General features: G+C 43.2%; 1 protein-coding gene across 7 annotated transcripts in view; it reads right to left on the reverse strand.

The window, feature by feature from the left end:
- Positions 1 to 21,104, reverse strand: part of STIM1 (stromal interaction molecule 1) — a 195,027-nt gene that overhangs the window by 158,370 nt on the left and 15,553 nt on the right. Inside the window, exon 2 of one of the 7 annotated variants that reach the window (XM_067750124.1) lies at positions 17,684 to 17,846. The exons of the other annotated variants lie outside the window; for them this stretch is intronic. The gene's annotated coding sequence lies outside the window, so the exon portion shown is untranslated. The remainder of the gene's footprint in view (positions 1 to 17,683; positions 17,847 to 21,104) is intronic. 7 annotated transcript variants of the gene reach the window in all.

Raw genomic sequence — 21,104 nt, forward strand, 5'->3', positions numbered from 1 at the left:
TGCCATCACAGGGAGATAATCAGCAAAACCCAGAAACTGGGAAACTCTTCAGGACAAATGACCCAGCTTCTTCAATATAAAATTTCAAGGAAAAGAAAAGAAAGAAGGGGGAAGCTATGGATTAGATGAGACTCAAGATTTAGATCAATGAATGTGTAGACCTTCTTCAGATACTGATATGAATAAATCAACTTAAAAAAATTTTTTGAGTCATTACGAGAAATTAAACACTAACTGTTGATGATATTAAGGGATTATTGTTATATTTTTAAGCATGATAATGATATTTTGGTTATGGTTTCAAACACAGTTCTTTTAGAAATATATACCAGGGGCTTCCCTGGTGGCGCAGTGGTTGAGAACCCGCCTGCCAACGAAGGGGACATGGGTTCGATCCCTGGTCCAGAAAGATGCCACGGAGCAACTAAGCCCGTGCAACACAACTACTGAGCCCGCGTACCACAACTACTGAGCCCGCGTGCAGCAACTACTGAGGCCCGTGCGCCTAGAGCCCATGCTCCACTATGAGAGAAGCCACCGTGATGAGAAGCCCGCGCACTGCAACGAAGAGTAGCCCCTGCTCGCCACAACTAGAGAAAGCCCACGCGCAGCAACGAAGACCCAACACAGCCAAAAATAAATAAATTAAATAAATTAATTTATTTTTTTAAAAAAGAAATATATACTAAAATGTTTGTGAATGAAATGATATGTCTGGAATTTGCTTCAAAATAATCCAAGGGGGTGGGAGGATAAAGATGAAACAAGATTGATAAAATCAGCCATGAGTAGGTAATTGTATATGGGGAGTAATGGGCACACAGGGGTTCATTATACTGCCCTCTCTCGTTTTAAATATGTTTAAAATTTTCCATAATAGAAAAGGTTTTTTTGTGGCATGGACATATATACACTACCAAATGTAAAATAGATAGCTAGTGGGAAGTAGCCGCATAGCACAGGGAGATCAGCTCGGTGCTTTGTGTCCACCTAGAGGGGTGGGATACGGAGGGTGGGAGGGAGACACAAGAGGGAGGAGATATGGGTATATATGTATATGTATAGCTGATTCACTTTGTTATACAGCAGAAACTAACACACCATTGTAAAGCAATTATACTCCAATAAAGATGTTAAAAATAATAATAATAAGCTGCGTGTAGAGGAGTTACGGCTGTGACATATGAGAAAAGTCTAGAGCTCTTCCCATGACTCACCTCTCCCACGGCGATTCCTAGGCACTCTGAGAAGCCCTAGGACACCTAGAAACAGTTTGAAAAACACTCCTGCATTATAAGGAACACAGATACCTGAGTAAGAGAACCTGGTTTCAAATCTTGGCTCTGCTGCCTTAATAGCAGTGTGACACCTTAAAGAAGGTACCCTCTGAGCTTCGTCTTACTCTTGTGCAAATAGGACTATCTCCCAGGATAGCAATGAGGGTCAAAGAAAATAAGGGATTGAAATCGTTATATTCTCTTTTTTTTTAAAAAATATTCACTTATTATTTGGCTGCGTCGGGTCTTAGCTGCGGCCCATGGGATCTTTCGTTCCGGTGCATGGGCTTCTCTCTAGTTGTGGCACGGACCCCAGAGTGCATGTGCTCATTAGTTGCAGCATGGGGGCTCTCCGGTTGCAGCTTGTGGGCTCAGTAGTTGCAGCACACAGGCTTAGTCACCCTGTGGCATGTGGGATCTTAGTTCCCCAACCAGGGATCAAACCGGCATCCCCTGCATTGCAAGACCGATTCTTAACCACTGGACCACCAGGGAAGTACCCCCTTTTTTAAAAAAAAGAGGCACTGCTGTAGTTCTTTTTTTTTTTTAATATTTATTTATCTATCTATTTATTTAGCTGCATCAGGTCTTAGTTGCAGCGTGCAGGCTCTTCATTGCGGCACATGGGCTTCTCTCTAGTTGCGGCGCATGGGCTTAGCTGCCCCACGGCATGTGGGATCTTAGTTCCCTAAGCAGGGATCGAACTCACGTCCCCTGCATTGGAAGGTGGAAAATCCTTTGTATTCTTAACATCTATATGTTCATTATTATTAGGACCATTAGGGAGAGAATTTGCCTTTTTTTCTTGACAGTAAAGTTACTCAACCCCCACCCCACCCTAATCTTCATGCCAATCCCTTCCAATCCTCAGCAAATACATGTAAATTCTGTTAAGACATGAGAGGAAGCAGGAAATAAGGGTCACTCAGTGGGCAACCCCTATGTGCCTGGCCAGCTTTAGTGTGTATGTGTTTGGGGGGTAGGCGGAGGACAGGTAGTGGGAAAGTGCCCTAGAGATTACTGAAAAGTTACCCTCAGACTAGGATCTAGGTCTCTAAACTACAAGTCCCAAATGAAAAAAATAAGTAAAAAGTACTTGTGATGAAGGCCAACCATTAGGGGAAAAATTTTAGTGTTAATGACAGAGTTTAGCTGCCTATTCCTGACTCAGAAATAATAGGACCTATCCTTTTTATCAACTCTTTGATTATTTTCCTTTCACAGCTCCTCATTGTTTGAATGATTTTGTCTATAAACAAAGTACATTTATTGAGAAATAATTCAACATTCTCAGCTGTGTTTATTATCACTACTTTTTCTTTTCAAAATGCTGGTCCAGATTTTAACCAACCATATACAGTTATCAGAACTCCATTACCATATTGTGAAATCACACACCTCTCCATCCTGGCTTTGACGCTAAATGAGCAAGAAAGTGAAAGTAAACATGTAGACATTCAAGCACCGGGCCCTGCTACCAGTTGCTTATTTTGGCTCTGTACTTGTGTCCAAGGTCATTCACTCACTGGACAGGTTTATGTCCTATGATGCCATCAACTGCCAGTCAAATCACCAATCAGCATGAGCAAACTAGTATTACCACACAGCACTGGCATAATTGAAACCAAAAGCAAAGACACTTGAATTGTATGTAAATATATAATTTTCATTAGGCTTACTGAAATACTGAAAGTAATTTAATTTATTCATTCAAAAACAAATATTTACTAAGCATCCCTGTCTAAGACCTTACTCTAGCTAGGCGCTAAGCACAAAATGAATAAGACATAGTCCACGGCCTAAAGGGACTATGAGGGAGTCACACAAATAAATTCCTTTAATCTCTAAATTTCCACAGACCACAGGGCACCAAAACTGTGCTGGAAGGAATTTTACATTTTACTCCCTTATAAATATGAACAACCTGTGAAAAGGCAACCTGCTTCAAGAAGTACCTCTCAAAAACATAGCCCTGCTCTGGAGATACAAGCTGGTCCACTACCGGAAAATCAAGAAAAGGGTTTCTGAGAGCAAGGTCTTTGTCTACAATTCAACAGATTTGTGCTAGATAAGAGATCAGCAATTTGGCCCTCAGGCCAAATCCAGCCCAACACCTGTTTCTGCAAATAAAATTGTACTGGAACACAGCCATGCATGATCATTTGCATATTGTCTATGACTGCTTTCCTGCAACAACTTGCCACTTCAACAAAAACCGTATGGCCCTAAAATATTTGCTATCTGCTACTTTACAGAAAATGTTTGCCAACCTCTATGCTAAACTCTGAAGATGCAGAAGTGTATCTGTATCTTGATCTGGGTGGTAGTTACATGGGTATACACATATGTAAAGATTCATTTTATCACCATAACTCAATTTTTTTAATGAAATAAAGAATACTTGGTCCCTGCCCTCTAGCAACTCAAAATCTGGTAGAGGCCGTAAAAGTAAACAACTGCAGTACAATGGTGATAAGAATCATAATGAAGAGCTATACTAATTACAGTAATGGTACAAAAGAGAAAACGAAACCCTAGCCAGGAATGCAAGGCCAAGTCTTCGTAGGGAAGATAACTGAAGTATATCTTGAAGAATGAGTAGGTATATACCAGAAGGGCAGTGGTAGAGAAAGAAAAATGGAGGTGAAAGGGAGAGGTTATTCCAGGCAGAGGGGACAGCATATGCAAAGGCTCAGAACTGAAGGAAAAGGAAAAAAAAAAAAAAAGGCATGCCTTTCATAAATGACAAGTAACTCACAGAAACACTTAGATAAGGTGCTAGCAGAGCAATGTCAAAAGATGAGACTGGAGCAATATGAAGGGGTCAGATCATGGAAAGACTCATATGAGGGGTGGCCACATAATTTATAGTCTAAACAGGGTCACTTCTGAGAGTAAAAGAGAACCAGAAAAATAGTTGTAAACAAAGACTACCCCAGGAAAATATCATAACCCTATAATGTGCCATATTAAAGAACTTGGACTTTGACCTACAAGATAGCACAAGTTAATAAAGGGTTTTTTACAAAAGAATACCAAGATTTATGCTTTAAAAAGGATAAATGCATAAAAGCATCTATTTATTTAATATATACACAGAGTACTTATGTGCCAAGCACTGCAAATATTACTTATTAATCCTCATAACTACCTTGTGAGATAGATACTATTATTTTCCTCATTATTCAGGTAAAAGGCATAGGCTTATTAAGTAACTTGCCCAAAGTAGCACAGCTAATAAATGGCAGAGCCAGCATTTGAACGCAGGCACTTAGGCCCCAGAGTTTGTGCCATTCTCCTACCTATGACTCAGAGAATCCTGAGCCCCAGGTCGGTGTTAAGACCCTCTATATAGAAACCCACCACACTCTACATTTCTCCATAGCACGCAGCATATTTCTAATCATTTGTTTAAAAATCTATCTTCCTCACTACATTATAAACTCCTTAAGGACAGGGTTGAGATTATCTTGTTTACCACTGTATTCCCACAGCCTGATACATTTATTAGCTCTCAATTTAGAAATCATATTAATAATAGCTAACATTTATTGACCACTTTCTCGGTTCCAGACACTGTTTGAAGAGCTTTAAACATACTAATCAATTTAAAATAAGTTGAATAACTTGTCCAACGTCACAAAGCTAGTAAGAAGTGGAGCAAGGATTCTGGATGTAGCTCAGTGCTCTTAACTTTATGCTATACTACCTTTTTATTGAAAAAAACTATGAATTAATAAAATTAGTACCCCTGGTATACAAACAGTGCCTGCCACTCAGCAGGCATTCCAAAAATAAATGACTCAGGTGCTAAGGAAGAGACAGCCTGTAACCACATCTCCTTCCTTCCAAAGAGGCAGCCTAGCCCATATTAGGTTGAGTCCCACTTCCACCAGTTACTAGATATGTGACCTTAGATTCCTCATTTATAAAATGAGAATAACAATATCTATCTCATTGGCTGTTGTGTGGATTAAATAAGGTAAATGCAGAATTGTACCTAACACATACATACTCAATATACCTTTGTCTTTTATCATAACAATTAACAGTATTTTTATTATTTTATTTTATTTTCATTATTATTAACTGTTTGATTAGTGGTGGGTGGACTTAGCTATCACTCAGAGTTCCTGTGACTTCTCCCTAAGTCCCCTGAGACCCCCTCCATGACCCTCCCCAAGTCTTACCAAAGTTGAGTATTTTACAAGCTTAGAGCTCACGTGGGTATTGTACACAGAGTGTTTCAAGGAGCTTTAGACTTCTGGCCCAAAGTCTAGAGAGATAAAAGTCCTAAGGGTGGGGTCCCAATCCCCATTGCCTAAGCCATGACTTCCAGAAGCAAAATCAGGAAACCACTACCTCTAGCTGACCTAGATGATAATGAAGGAAACCACACTAGAAAACACGTTTAAATACAATATCCCCTTGAGCTTAAAACCTAAGTCAAATCTTAACTGCCAGGCTAGAAAGGTTGACTGAGTCCAAAAGAGAAGCCAAGAGCTTCTGCCAGTGCTGCTGGGTCTAACAGGAGGAAAGTTTTAGACTTTTGAGGTGCCATAAAACATTCTCAGCAATCGCTGTGACAAACAACTCAAAGCCTGCTGGACACCCAGTCCTATATCAGGATCAGAAGGGTAAGATCACAGAAATCATAGAATTGGGAGAAGTAGGTGGATATCCAGAGATTACCACCTGGATTGGCCCCCGCTTTCAGACTGTAATATACCTATCTATCATTAGCCTCATTTTACAGGAAGCAACTGAGGTCCAGAGACGGTAAGTGAGATACCCCAAGTCAGATATCTAAGAAGCGGCAAAAAAAAAAAGCACCTAGTCTCAAGGACTGACAATCTTGATGACAAGGTAAGACTCACAAAACTGTTAAAACACATTATCAGGTGGTAAGGGAGATTCCTATGAGGAGCTTCAGGTATGAAAAGGAAGAACAAGAAACCAGGTACAGAAGGCCTCAGAGTAGAAGTCCCTGCTCACCACATCCCTCACAAAGTAAAAGGGTCCCTCCTTGCTTTTATGGCTCCTTTAATACCTACTACCCTGTAATATCTGTTTACCTATCTCCCCCATTCGATGGCAGTTCCTCAAGGTTATACACATTTTATTATCTTTACCTATATTATCAACACCCAGCCTAAGCATATAGCTGCACCTCCTGCTGACTTAGAAAAGACTCAGACTAGACCCACTCACACCCACAATACTAAAAATAAGGCACATGTATCCTATTAGGCATCTGCCAGGGCAAGAGGCCAGACCCTCAAGAAAGAGGCTAAGAGAAAGTTAGTTTGGCCTATTAATTTAACCTCTTAACTGTTCATCTGTAAGATACTAATAACAATAGTCATCTCAGAAGACTGTATGAAAAAGTAAATGTCCATGAAAGCACTTAACACAGTAGCTGAACATAGCAGTCACTCAATGACTGCTAGCTCCCTTAACACAGTACTCCTGAGGGTACTGTGTTAAGCCTCAGGAGTAAGACGATGATCTTATCTGAGGCTTCTCTGCTGGAACCTCAGCATCTAGCACAGCGCCCATCATAGCTGCCTGGATCCAGTAAGCACTCACTAAATAGGGAACTCTCGAGAAGACTACTGGACACGGACCACTGATGGGTCGCTTGCCAGTACAGCAAGACCAATCCATCTGCTCTGCTAACCCTGGAGACATGCAAACACAGAAGAGATCAAGTCCCTGGCCAGCAGCAGGTCTACATGTGTACAGAGCCCCTCCCATAGTAGAGCCTGGCCATTGAGGTGACCAGAAAAATATAAGAAGGATCCAGATGACTTCCTCAAAACCACCTGAGAGACCATACGGCAATGTTCCAAACTCCCTACATCTCCATTTAGGACCTGAGCTGGAATATTAAACTGAACACCCACCGTCACATTTCCTACACTCCCCACTGAGAAGGAAGGAAAGGCTCCTTCCTTTTAGCGCTGCTTGTTTAGAAAAGCTAATCTCCTGGGAAATGGCTGGGCCCATATCCTGGCAAATAGGATCTGGCAAAAGCTTGAACCCCACAAAAGCATCTCGGTCATTCCACCTTGCTGGGCTCCAGGGCTGAAAATAGCCCCAGATGAAAAACAAGCTGTGTGGACTACTTATCCAGTTTCATTGCAAAGGCAGGCCTTAAGCTGGCTGAAGAGGACAAGCCCCTTACTCCTGAGCTCAGGCAGGGCTAGAAGCCTCACCTGTTTCCGGCCCTATAGCAACTGGCATAGCTCTGGCACTTCTCAGGCTTCATATTTCCAAAACAGCAATGGAACAAGTGCAGAACAGACAAGGGTCTTCTGCAGTCAGCCCAGCACTGCTTGAAGGCATGGCAGGGAAAGAGAGAGCTATTCCCGGACACAGATCCGCTATTCTTTCATAAAATCTAAGGGTAAAAAGAAAGACACCCAAAGCAGCCCACACCCAAAAAAAAGAACCATTCTATAACTCTGCTTCATCTTTTTGGCAATGACCGTAAGAGGCTTCTCTATCAAGGTCCTAACTCAATGCCCATTTAAGGGCAGATTTACCTAATCCCAAATTAGAGTCAATCAGTCTTCAGTCTTACACACCAAGTCCAACCCTGTCTATTACACACCCTGATCCACACCATTAGAGTCAACTGTTTCCAGGTCTGTCTCCCCCAACACCTTAAGCACTTCTAGAGACAGGGCCCAGGTCTCATAATGTCTGTGTCTCCAGTTTTGCCCAGCACAGGGGCATGCTTAGATTAGGAGCACAAAGGCCTGCTTGTTGTAGAGCGAAAGTGAGCAGGTACAGAAACAGGACAGGAAGTGTAAGGACAAGAACGTATCTTGCCTTACTCCCCCTGGAGTCCCCACCCAGTACATGCTGCCCTCTGGCCCTAGGCTCAGGCTCCCTCTCTTATCACCAAGCTCACAGCCATCTCTCCCTCCTTTGGCTCTGCACAATCCTATCTGAAGCATTCCCTAGATGGTTCTTGACATATTAGATGTCTGTTTCATCTCCTGGGTGTGTTTGGGATCTCCTTGAGCACAAGGCCCATGGACCAGCCACAGGGTAATCCACCAATAATTGTTTACAGAGGGAAGAAAAAGAAAATCAACTTCCCTTGAGCTTTCAATTGCTCATCTGTGAAAAGGTGAAAAGAATATCTGCACCAGCATCCCTCACCTGGTTTTACCTGGTTGCTCCCACAGGCTTAGATTATCTCTCTTTCGCCATGTCCTCAGCTGGTTCCCAGGGAATTCTCCATAAAGAATTCAGGGCAAATGGTTCAGCACCTATATTTGGCCTACAATTGTGTGATACTCAAGATGTCATCAGAACAGAGATGACAGCTCATTCTTCACATCTCACATCCCTCACACTACAAGGGGTGACTCATCTATGCCGATCCCAGCCAAAGACAGGAAAAGTTCCCTTGAACCAAAGCAGGACAATGCTGCATCCTGCACCTACCCACTGGTGAGCCCGTGCCTAAGATCATGTTCAGGTTCACGTCTCTAACCGGGAGTGGGCCCCTAAGTCCTCACTTTTGTGGGCTGAAGTCCTGGGGGAAGACTTCCAATCAGAAAAGAAAATAAATTATAACTTTCTACAGCTGTGTTAAAACCAATAGTTTTGGGGGGGGGGTTTAATATATTTATTTACTTATTTTTGGCCGTGTTGGGTCTTCGTTGCTGTGTGCGGGCTTTCTCTAGTTGCAGTGAGCGGGGGCTACTCTTCGTTGCAGTGCGTGGGCTTCTCATTGTCGTGGCTTCTCTTGTTGCGGAGCACGGGCCCTAGGCGCGCAGGCTTCAGTAGTTGTGGCATGTGGGCTCAGTAGTTGTAGCTTGCGGGCTCTAGAGCTCAGGCTCAGTAGTTGTGGTGCAGACGCTTAGTTGCTCCGCGGCATGTGGGATCTTTGCGGACCAGGGATCAAACCCGTGTCCCCTGCATCGGCAGGTGGATGTTTAACCACTGCGCCACCAGGGAAGCCCAAAACCAATAGTTTTTAGCAGACCCAAATTATCTTTGTTTTTATTTAGGTACAATTCACCCATTTAAAGTACACAGTTCAATGGTTTTCAGTATACTCATGAAGTTGTGCAGCCATCACCACAATCTAATTTCAGAACATTTTTATCACCCCCAAAAGAAACCCCATAACCATTAGCAGTCACTCCCCATTATGCCCACCCTCTAGCTCATGATAACCACTAATCTGTTTTCTTTCTCTATAGATTTGCCTATTCTGGGCATTTCATGTAAATAGAATCATGTAATATGTGGCCTTTCCACCTAGAGTAATGTTTTCAAGGTTCATCCACGTTGTAGCATGTATCTGTACTTCATTCCATTTTATGGCTGAAAAATATTCAATATATGGGTATATCACATTTTGTTTATTTATTCCTCAGTTTATGAACATCTGGGTTGTCTCCACTTTTTTGCTATTATGAATAATGCTACTGTGAACACTCGTGTGCAAGTTTTTCTATGAAAGTGTTTTCAATTCTCATGAGTATATACCTATAAGGGGAATTGCTAGGTCACATGGTAACTCTATGTTTAACTTAGAGGTGAAATTACCTTTTAAAACACTTTAACTCACTCCTCTGCCTTCCTCTCTGTCAAGACTTTCCATGGTCAGCCCCACTCTCCAACACACCTAAAGAAGCCCAGTGGCTACCATCTTAGCTAGTGGCTACTATATTGGACAGCACAGATATAGAACATTCCCATCATTACAGAAAGTTCTATTGGACAGTGCTGATCTAGAAGAATAAGATAATTAGAACAATTATAGCTAACATTTAATGGATGTTTACAATGGGTCAGACACTGCACCAAGACCTGTACAGGGATTATCTCTTTTAATCATCATAACAACCTCATGTAAGTATATTCCCATTTTATAGATGGGAAAATCAAGGCTTTTAGGAGTTAAATAACTTGCCTAAAGTCACACAGCTAGTAAATAGAGCCATGATTTAAACCCACAAAATCTGACTCCAAAGTCTGTCTTTTTAACCACTATATTACACACAAATGATTATAATAAGGCAAGATGTGCTAATGGCACAAATGAAGTCCAGAAAAAGAGCTAAGGGACTTCAAAAGAGTAGAAGTCATATCAGGATATTAAAAAAAAAATGACTTCATTAAAGAAGCATGAAAAAGAACCACTAATCTAATCTATTCATCCTATACTCTAGGCCCCTTCAAGCACCATCTCCTTCAGAAAGTCTTCTTGGATTACTCCAGTCCACACTATTCTCTTCTTCTATGTTTCACATTTATTTAACTGCTCTCTAACTAGTTAAGAAATTATCTGATTTGTAAGTTCCCCAAAGACAAGACTAGAGGACATGTTTTAGTCTCTTCTACGGCCCAAGTGCAGCAAAAGCAGAACTCAGAGCAAGAGGTTCAATCTAAATGTTTCTGGAGGACTGCTGACTATTATTACTCCCTTTGGTTGGATTCAGACATAGCAGGAAACAAGGCCAAAATGAGAGAGAGCAAGAGACAGAGACAGAGACAGAGAGAGAGAATTCGAGCACCGCACAGGAGAGTAGAGAAATCGCATTCTTCCTCCTGGAGGCTGAGCTAAATAGGCTCCAAATTCCCCAGGCTATTCCCTTTGACCAATTTACACAGAGCTTCACTTGGAGCATGGGTTTTGCTCTCAGCCCCTGAATCAGGGCTGCATCAGTCAGTGTTCTGAATAAGGTGTCACGCAGTTTCTAGTGTAAACCAGTTCCTTGGTCTTCAAGGTGCTGAAAACATCTGGCTGGCTCCCACACTACTCACTCATTCTCTTGACTTCGGAAAGGAAGAGCCAAGCATCATGCTATCACCATTTAAGAAAGCACTTTCGGGGGCTTCCCTGGTGGCGCAGTGGTTGAGAGTCCGCCTGCCAATGCAGGGGACACGGGTTCGTGCTCCGGTCCGGGAGGATCCCACATGCCGCTCGCGGCTAGGCCCGTGAGCCATGGCCACTGAGCCTGTGCGTCCGGAGCCTGTGTTCTGCAATGGGAGAGGCCACAACAGTGAGAGGCCCGTGTACTGCAAAAAAAAAAAAAAAAAAGAAGCTACGAATATTAGCTTCATTCTACATGCTAGATGCTGCAACATGGGTGGACCTCCAAAATATTAGTGTAAGTAGAAGAAGCCAAACATAAAAAGTCACAAATATGATTCCATTCACATGAAATATCTAGAATAGGTAAATCCACAGAGACAGAATGAAGATTGGTGGCTGCAAGGGAAGGGGAGAGGGGGAAATGGGAGCAACTGCTTAATGGGTATGGGTTTCCTTTGGGGTAATGAACATGGTTCGGAACCAGATAGAGAGGGTGATTATAAAACACTGTGAATGTACTAAATACCACTGAATTATGTATGTGAATGGTTAATTTTGTTATGTTATGTGAATTTCACCTCAATTTTAAGAAAAAGATAAATGGCTCATGGCATCATATTCTAAAAGGAAAAACTCAGAAGCAAGTGTTTCCGTATCCAACTGCTCCTTCCTGCCCTTCCAGGATGCTTGCCCTCCCATCCTGCAGACATTCAAACCTGCCATTTTAGCAATGAGTTATGTTCCCTTGTTCTCATTTTCTAGTCATTCCCTGTGTCAAGCCGTCTAAAGTCCCCAGTGAGAAAGCAAGCTTCCTTTTTTTTTTAATATAAATTTATTTATTTTTAGCTGTGTTGAGTCTTTGTTGCTGCGCATGGGCTTTCTCTAGTTGCGGCGAGCGGGGGCTACTCTTCGTTGTGGTGCGCAAGCTTCTCATTGCAGAGGCTTCTCCTGTTGCAGAGCACGGGCTCTAGGCGCACGGGCTTCAGTAGCTGTGGCGCACGGGCTCAGTAGTGTGGCTCGTGGGCTCTAGAGGGCAGGCTCAGTAGTTGTGGTGCACCGGCTTAGTTGCTCTGCGGCATGTGGGATCATCCCGGACCAGGGATCAAACCCGTGTCCCCTGCATTGGCAGGTGGATTCTTAACCACTGTGCCACCAGGGAAGTCCCAAGCTTCCTTTTAAATAGGGTCCACGTGTACTTGTTCTGTTTCCCCTACAGCACAGACCAGGTCATGGGTGGAGAGCAGGGGGAAAGGGTCTGAATGACCTCTCTTGAAGCAGCAGTTTGGAGCGGTGCTATCTCTGAGAAGGGAGCTAGAGGCTGGGTGGCCAGGGAGACCAAAGATACAATCATCACACAACGGTATGAATTTGTTTTATTCTCTTTGGCGTGGGACAGGGTTCAAGAAGAATAGAGAAGTATTTAACAAACAACTTTGTAGCAATATCTGGTTTCAGAAATAACAAAAATCTCTCAGTAACAACTGGGTTCTTGATTTTTCCAAAGCAACAATTCTAATGCCAAAGTCTTTCAAAAAAGCAACAAAGATTTTACTCCCAAAGTTTGACCCTGAAGCCATCCCCCAGCTGTCCACAAGCTGTTTTCATTGCCCTCAGGAGGCACTGGAGACCCAGAGGCTGGAGACTCCGGGCACAGCATTCAAGCTCAGCCCTATCAGCCAAAAGGCTCCAGCGTAGCAGGCATGCCATCACTGAAGCCTGGAACTCAAGCCATAACGAGTAACCTGCAAGGGTCACAGGCACATCTTCCCCAGGCTCCTCATGCTTTATATTTATAGTAATATTGACAATAAAAACCACCAACAAATACTTCCTTTTTTAAGGGCCATTATGTGGCCTTTAAATACATTCTCACAACAGCCCTAAGGCTCATACAGATTAATAATTTGCCCAGGGTCATGAGGCTAATAAACAATGGCAAAGTCAGATTTTAAGCTCTGGTCTGCATGCTTCCAAAGTTTATGCCATTGCCACAACACAAAACTGGCCAGCACCACACATCCTGCCCCAACTATTTCCTGGTTGTCCATGAGAAAATGCTCTGACCACTCAAAATAAAAATGCTTCTTGGGCTTCCCTGGTGGCGCAGTGGTTGAGAGTCCGCCTGCCGATGCAGGGGACACAGGTTCGTGCCCCGGTCCGGGAAGATCCCACATGCCACGGAGCGGCTGGGCCTGTGAGCCATGGCCGCTGAGCCTGTGCATCCGGAGCCTGTGCTCTGCAACGGGAGAGGCCACAACAGTGAGAGACCCTCGTACCGCAAAAAAAAAAAAAAATGCTTCTCAGTTTAACATAATCCTAGTAGATCAAGGACAGAACCTCTCTCAGGCAGTAGCAACCCAGAGCACTGACACCACTGAGAAGTACCTGAGATTGCTATCCGGGCTACTCCACCATTCCCCAGGTCACCAATCAAGCCTGCTGAAAACCCAAACATAGATGTTCTGCCTTGAAGGTAGGAGGAGAAATGCCAGAGAGAAACACAAATGTGGAAGGCATGGCAAAGAAAACACCAAGCCAGAAATCAGTAGACCTGAGACCTAGTCTCAGTTCTGCCCCTAATTAGTTATACGACCTTGGGAAGTCACCTGCCTTCTTTGCACTTGTGTTTTCTGCTATAATATGGAAATAACAATTCCCTCCCATCATATTTCACAGGTTTACTGTGGACATGACAAGCAAAAAGACAGGTCTTAAATAGGAGAATGCTTTGAAAAGTGTGAAGCACAGATTAATGAGGGGCCATTATGATATGACTACCACAAGCTGGCTGGAGAGAAGATTAATGCCCATGAAACAATTAGAAGGTGAAACAGTAGTTAATTAGGTGCCAAGTTATATGGCACAGACTGAGAAGATTATACTCTGGATAGGGGTGTTCTCAGGGATTAGTCAGAGAAACTGCATAGAAAAGAACAGACAGGATTGAAGAGGGATGGAGAGCAATAGTGGCAGCAAAAGTATGTAGCCAGGGAAAAGAGTGGTGAAGAAGCAAGAGAGGAACAGAGCTGGATCATACGCTGTGTGTTGGGAGCTCTGGGAGGCCACAATGGGAGGTAGGGTAAGGCCAGACTGTGGAGAGGAGACAGTCAGGCCAAGGAGCTGGGGCAGGATGCAGTCAGCAACAGGGGACAATGGGGGAGAGCAGAGCTGGATTTCACAGCAAACATTTATTGAGGACTAATAATGCGGTAGGCGCTATCTCAGATTATAAGGATACAGAGATGGAGTAAGACATGAAACTTGCGCTCGTGACTCTGTGTCTGAATCCTACTCTTCCAGCTTCAGTGACGTGTACATCAAAGAACAAGCTTCACAATCACAGAATTCTGGATTCAAGTCCTTGTGCCACCATTGCTAGATGAGTGACCTTCATCAAGTAACCAAAGCTCTCTAATTCCCAGTTTCCTTATTTGCAATGCAGAAGTAATAATAATCTTTCATAGGATGGTGGTGAGTACTAGATATAAAGCACTTAAAAAAAGAAACTTGGTATGCGCCTTCTCGACATACAACAGATGATAACTATTATTATCGTTCACTAGCTTTGTGACCTTGGGAAAGTTGCTTAACTTCTCTGGGCTTCAGTTTCATCATCTGTAAACTTCACAAGGTTGTTGTAAATATTAAAGGAAATAATTGGTCTAAAGCACCTAGCATAACAACAGCTCAGCAAAATTCCTTCTCTTCCCTCTGTCTCCTTTCCTCAAGCCTATATTTGAGATCTTCCTTGTAGCAATGCTTGGCTCCCAAAGGAGGGCACTGAGGACACAGCCAGAGCACCTACTGTCTCTACTTCTAGAAGACACCAGGTCCACTTAACCCCTAAACTAACCCTAACTTACCCAGTGCCTGACTACCCCCATCTAGGAACATGTTCTTTAGCTGCTTCTGGCCAAGTGGCTTCAATTCAACTGTCTGATGGCCAGACAATTCCTCCCTGCTTACTCATCCTCCAAGAAACTAAACCAGAAGAGAAAGCTCTGAAGTCTAAATGTTGATAAAAGAAAGGAGAGTGGTATTATGTCCAGTGTCTTAAGACCACAGGATAGAAAGGAGAGGCACTGAGCACACTTGCTGAAGGGCAAATATATCCCACTGGTCTTGTGCACATATGACAAGGGCAGGCAAACCTGCTGCCACTTCCAACAGTTTCAGGAATGTCTCAGAAAAAGGCCCTCAGCCTGCTGGAGTCACCCAGGCATGAGGGAAAATTAGGTTTTCACTAGCAAAGGTCAACTCATAAATACCTGATTAACTCATGCAAACATGCTCTGCTCCATGTGCTGTGAGAATTTACAACTGATCCGGAGCAGAAGTCAAGCTGAGGACACCTTTCAAAGCTATAACTAACAATAACTGGTGTAAGGGGAGGCAGTGATGGCTGGCTATGAAAGCCTAATCCAAATCAGGTGAGTCCAGACTCTCCAGGGGAAGCTGCTCTTTCTGGGAACAACCTCTGCACAAACCTGCAGGGCAAACATTACCTTGCCTTGAAAGACAAGAGCCAGACCCTCCCACCAAGACCCCGGGAAACACAGAGGCAAAGCATATATATTCCAACACTCCTGCTCAATCCCAGGGACTTCTGTTTGTGAGGAAATAATACCAATAATTCTAATCTCACACATTAGAAAGACGTGGTCAGATCAAACCTGTGAAGCCATTGGCTAGGCTCCCCAAGCAGATCTGCTTTGTCCTCGGTGCTTCCATCCCACTTTGCAAACCAGGAAGGGAAAACAAAAGGAACCATCTTTCATTGAGCACTTACTAGGACTTGTACAAAAGTTTTAAAACCTTTACTTTAAAAAAAAATCCCCCCAATTATTCTCTGTAATAGCTAATCCTAGTCCCATTTTATAAATGAGGTAACTGAGCATCAGAGAGATTAAGCAGCTTGCTCAGGAAAGGGGCTGGTGAAGGGCAGAGCCCAAATATGAACCCAGTCTGTCTGATTCCAAAACTTAGCCTTTCTTTCCACAAATATTTATCAAGAGCCTACCAAGTGCCAAGTACTGCTCTTGGGTGAAAACACAACAGTGTAAAAGACAGACAAAAACTCCTGTCTTTATGGAGCTTTCATTCCTAAACCAAGAACCCTCCATACTTAGCATACCATACATTTAATAGGTAGACATCTGTATTTCTTTCTCCTCCACCCGACAGGACTCAACAGATACAGAATGAAGGGACGAATGTGGCTCTTTCCCTCACCTCACAGGAATTCCTCTCAGCTGCTGCCCAAACAACATTCAACAGTTTACTCATCAACTTAGCATTCTTCTTCCCACCTATGTCATAGGTTTAAGCCACATCTTTTTCTTGTTGCTGTTTTGGCTGTGCCAGGCAGCACTCAGGATCTTAGTTCCCGGACCACCAGGGATCAAACCCATACCCCCTGCATTGGGAGTGCAGGGTCTTAACCACTGGACCAGCAGGGAAGTCCCTAAGGCATATCTTAAACCAAAAGCCTCCTGCAGTGCTAGCAAATTGGCTCCAGTCACCTACTGAGTATGACAACAATACTATTTCGGAGTTTACAAAACACTTTACATACATTGTCTTATTTAATCCTCATAAAATTAAACAGGGTAGGTATTGCTTTCATTTAACATGGAAACAGACACCCAGAAAGGTAGTTACTAGTTACTTCTGTCCTTAGACACAAATGAGTAGTTGGAACTACACAGTTCTACTCCCAGAATGCATTCTTCTCCCCTTCGCCTAAGGACATCTCCTAATCTATTGCTAATACTGGAGAAGGCAAAACGGTGTCATGTCACTATCTAGATCATTCTGCTGATTATGCTATTCCAGATTTCCCATTGTATCCAAACAGAACAAACAAAAAACACTGTGTTTCAGCCTACCTATTTTGGAATTTATTTTGATTGTCATTAATATTTTATTATTTTTCCTGTTAAAGGTCTTTTAACTGTATTTTGTTATGTTCTAATTTGCCATTTATTCCCAAAGGAACAAACTTTTGATGTTAAACACTAAACATATATGCTATATGCACAGAAAAAGGCATGAAAATACTTTTATAATTTTTTTCAAGTCAGTGAGAAAGATAATTCAACTTTTAAAAATGCCTTCACAGGCTTGCCTTCTTCAGGAAAGCCTTTATCCTGTGAAGTGAGGCACACCAGTAGGCAGAGGCTGCAGAAAACATAAGACCCAAATGCAGGGTTAATAACTTAGCATGCTCTTTGCAAAAATAACCCAAGTACCCACAGTCAGCAGGAATATTCCAGCAACCACGGCCAGGCCGAGGGCTTTGTCATAGTACTTTACTCCAGGTGGCACTGATCTGACTCTTAATCAAAGGGAGACTACGAGAAAGAAACTGTAAAGCCAGATGCCAAGGAAAATGACCTGAGGGAAAAGATGCCTGCTCCTTGGGAACCCAAAAGGCATGCTGCCTAGAAGGCCCTACTGCCTCGAGAACAACAAAGCACACTCCCGCAAACCAGGAAGACCCAGGCCTGCCTTCGTGCAGGGAACTAGCCGAGACTATGCCCAAAACCTCTCTCCTTACCAGTCTGTCATGATGCCTGAAGTTTCAACACTACAGCTTCCTTTGGGTCTTCGGAGAACACATCCTGAGGGCCACAGCTTGCAGGAGTGGGAGCAGCCAAATGAGGGAGGTAGATCCATGCCTCATTGGATATCAGCCAGAATAGAGGGAAGGGCAGAGTGCTCTGGAAAGGCAGGTCAAGAAAATAATTCTGGCTGTAGGAACTGGAGGCAGGAAATTTGCTCAGCTTAGAAAGATATGAGGATAGGAAAGTGTTTGTGCTGCCTTAGGAAGGTAACCAGAGGCTTTGGGAGAGACCTGGATTTGAATTCTGGTTCAGTTGCTTACAGGCTGTAATGACTATCAGGCAAATTATTTTCCTTTTATGAGTATTTTCTCATCTATAAATTGGGCATTATGAAAAGATGTGGCCATATCTCAAAAGACAGCTGTGTGAAACACTAGCCCTGACCTGGCACATGGCAGGACTTAATAAATATCCCTTTTTCTGGAACAGGAACACACATCAGGGAAGGATACCCCAGGGCAATGGAAATTACTTGCCAGCTGACAGAGCAAAGCCATTTGCGAGCTAATAGAACAGACAATCGACCTGAAAGGGCACCTTGGGAGTCTGGAGAGTACCAAATCCAGGCATATGTGGATGCAGGGCTCAGCCTACATCTCTCTCCACCATGAAATGTGTAGCCGCCCATTCTGGACAGAAATTATCACATCATCATGCATTTAGTTAGATGAGGAAATGGAAACCCACTCCTCAGTTCCCCAGGAAAGACCGCCCCATGCCAACTTCTGGTACTCCAGGAGTCTGAAGCAGGACCTAGTACAAGGAAAGTATTGAGTCCAGCTGCCAACATTTTAATTAGTCCAACCTGAAAAGTCTATAACCACAGGAGATTACAAGGAGCCCCCAGGGAAAGCCTCTGCCCTTCACTCAGTTCAGCCAATTAGATCTGTTCAAGTGCCCTAATTTTTATCACTGAATTCCTGGGGGAATCAGGCTTCACCAAGCTCTGACTTCTGGCTGAGAGTACAGGTACGTGCTCAGCTCAGGAAGAGAAGTTGGGTGTGGGCTACAAGAAAGGCAGCAGCAAGTATGCCCTGAGGCCCTGACACCCTTCCTGCATCAGTAAACTAAGAATTGCCCTCTTACCAGCCTCCATCCCCGACCCCAGTGTCCTACTGTGACCTATTCCCCCAGTGGATATACCCTAACTTAATCCGCACTAGCAAAGGCTAGTTTTTTGGGTTGTTTTTTTTTTTGTCTTTTTAACATCTTTATTGGAGTATAATTGCTTTACAATGGTGTGTTAGTTTCTGCTTTATAACAAAGTGAATCAGTTATACATACACATATGTTCCATATCTCTTCCCTCTTGCGACTTCCTCCCTCCCACCCTCCCCATCCCACCCCTCTAAGTGGTCACAAAGCACCAAGCTGATCTTCCTGTGCTATGCGGCTGCTTCCCACTAGCTATCTATTTTACGTTTGGTAGTATATATATGTCTATGCCACTCTCTCACTTTGTCACAGCTTACCCTTCTCCCTCCCCATATCCTCAAGTCCATGCTCTAGTAGGTCTGTGTCTTTATTCCCGTCTTACCCCTAGGTTCTTATCTAGAAACAATAAATGCTGGAGAGGGTGTGGAGAAAAGGGAACACTCTTGCACTGTTGGTGGGAATGTAAATTGATACAGCCACTGTGGAGAACAGTATGGAGGTTCCTTAAAAACTTACATATAGAACTACCATATGACCCAGCAATACCACTAGTGGGCATATACCCTGAGAAAACCATAGTTCAAAAAGAGTCATGTACCAAAATGTTCACTGCAGCTCTATTTACAATAGCCAGGTCATGGAAGCAACATAAGTGTCCATCTACAGATGAATGGATAAAGAAGATGTGGCACATATATACAATGGAATATTACTAAGCCATAAAAAGAAATGAAATTGAGTTATTTGTAGTGAGGTGGATGGACCTAGAGTCTGTCATACAGAGTGAAGTAGGTCAGAAAGAGAAAGACAAATACCGTATGCTAACACATATATATGGAATCTAACAAAGGCTAGTTTTGATTCTCAGTTCAAGGGTACCCTCAACCCAGTAATGCTTGTATTTTAAAGGAGATTCTCCAGAATGAAAATGACTTCAAGGCTCACAAGAATCAAGCTGCGTGGTACACCGGGAGCAAATGTGAAAATTGAGGCACAGAACGGTAGAGTCTCGTTCAAGTTAATGACAAGATATTACACTCAAAAGCTAACAAACATCACTTTTTCTAAGGCTCAGCCCTCTGCCTTACAACTATACCAGGTGTGGCCACACTTTTCCAGTTGTCATTAAGAGTTAGAAAGGAAGGTTATAAGGAAAAGTGAGAACCTAGGAGACATAAAGTAGTAAAAAGAGGGGAAGAACCAGGGAACTGTATAGTTGATCAGACAATCAGAAAAAGAGAACTAATAATAAATTACTCACATCTGTATAACACTAAATACTTGTCACATTATCTCATAAAATCTGCATTCATCAACCTTGTGAGATAGGTTCAAAATACCTGGCATGGGGAAACTGAGGCCCAGAAACGTCAATAGTATCACAACCACAGCTAATTCCTAGTCTACTGTTCTTTTTTATTAAACTAGATTTTTCATAAAGAAAGTTATGAAGACTCAAGAGAACTAGAGCCTCTTGACTCTAGCTAGAAAGAGGGAAGAAAAAGAAAAAAGGGTTCAAGGGAAAAAGTGGAAAAAAACACGCTTTAAGACAGAAGCTACAGGGACTTCCCTGGTGGCACAGTGGGTAAGACTCCGTGCTCCCAGTGCAGGGGGCCCAGGTTTGATCCCTGGTCAGGAAACTAAATCCCACATGCATGCCACAACTAAGGGGCCCGCCTGCCACAACTAAGACCCAATGCAACTAAATAACTAAATAAATAAAAAAGAATCAGGCCCTCTTTAAAAAAAAAAAAGGCTACAAAACAGTAAACAGCTATCTCATTAATCAGAAAATCTTCTTGCAATCCCCCTTCCACCCTCTCAGAGGTTATGTGACAAGACATCAGACAAGATGGCCAGTTTCAGGCCTGCTCCCATGACAATGAGCTGACACAACCACAGACCTGCTACCTGACAAGACCTGAGCAGCCTCCTCCCCCTCTCAAGATGATGCAGGAACATGTGTGCTAAACCAAACAGATGACTACAAGAGGACTCCAGGTACCAGTTTTGATCAGCAGCTGCACCCTGGCACCTCTGTCCCCAGCCAGGGCTTACTCTAGTCCAGCAGGAGTTTCCCCTCAAAGCATAGCCTAAATTCAGCTAGCACTGTGCCCCCCCACCTTGAGCCAGCTGAAGGTTGGTAGAAGACCCTGGGGAAAAGGGATAGTAATCATCTTCTCTCAGGCCAAGAACTCC

This window comes from Pseudorca crassidens, chromosome 9 (genome assembly GCF_039906515.1).
Source record: "Pseudorca crassidens isolate mPseCra1 chromosome 9, mPseCra1.hap1, whole genome shotgun sequence".
Taxonomy (NCBI): domain Eukaryota; kingdom Metazoa; phylum Chordata; class Mammalia; order Artiodactyla; family Delphinidae; genus Pseudorca; species Pseudorca crassidens.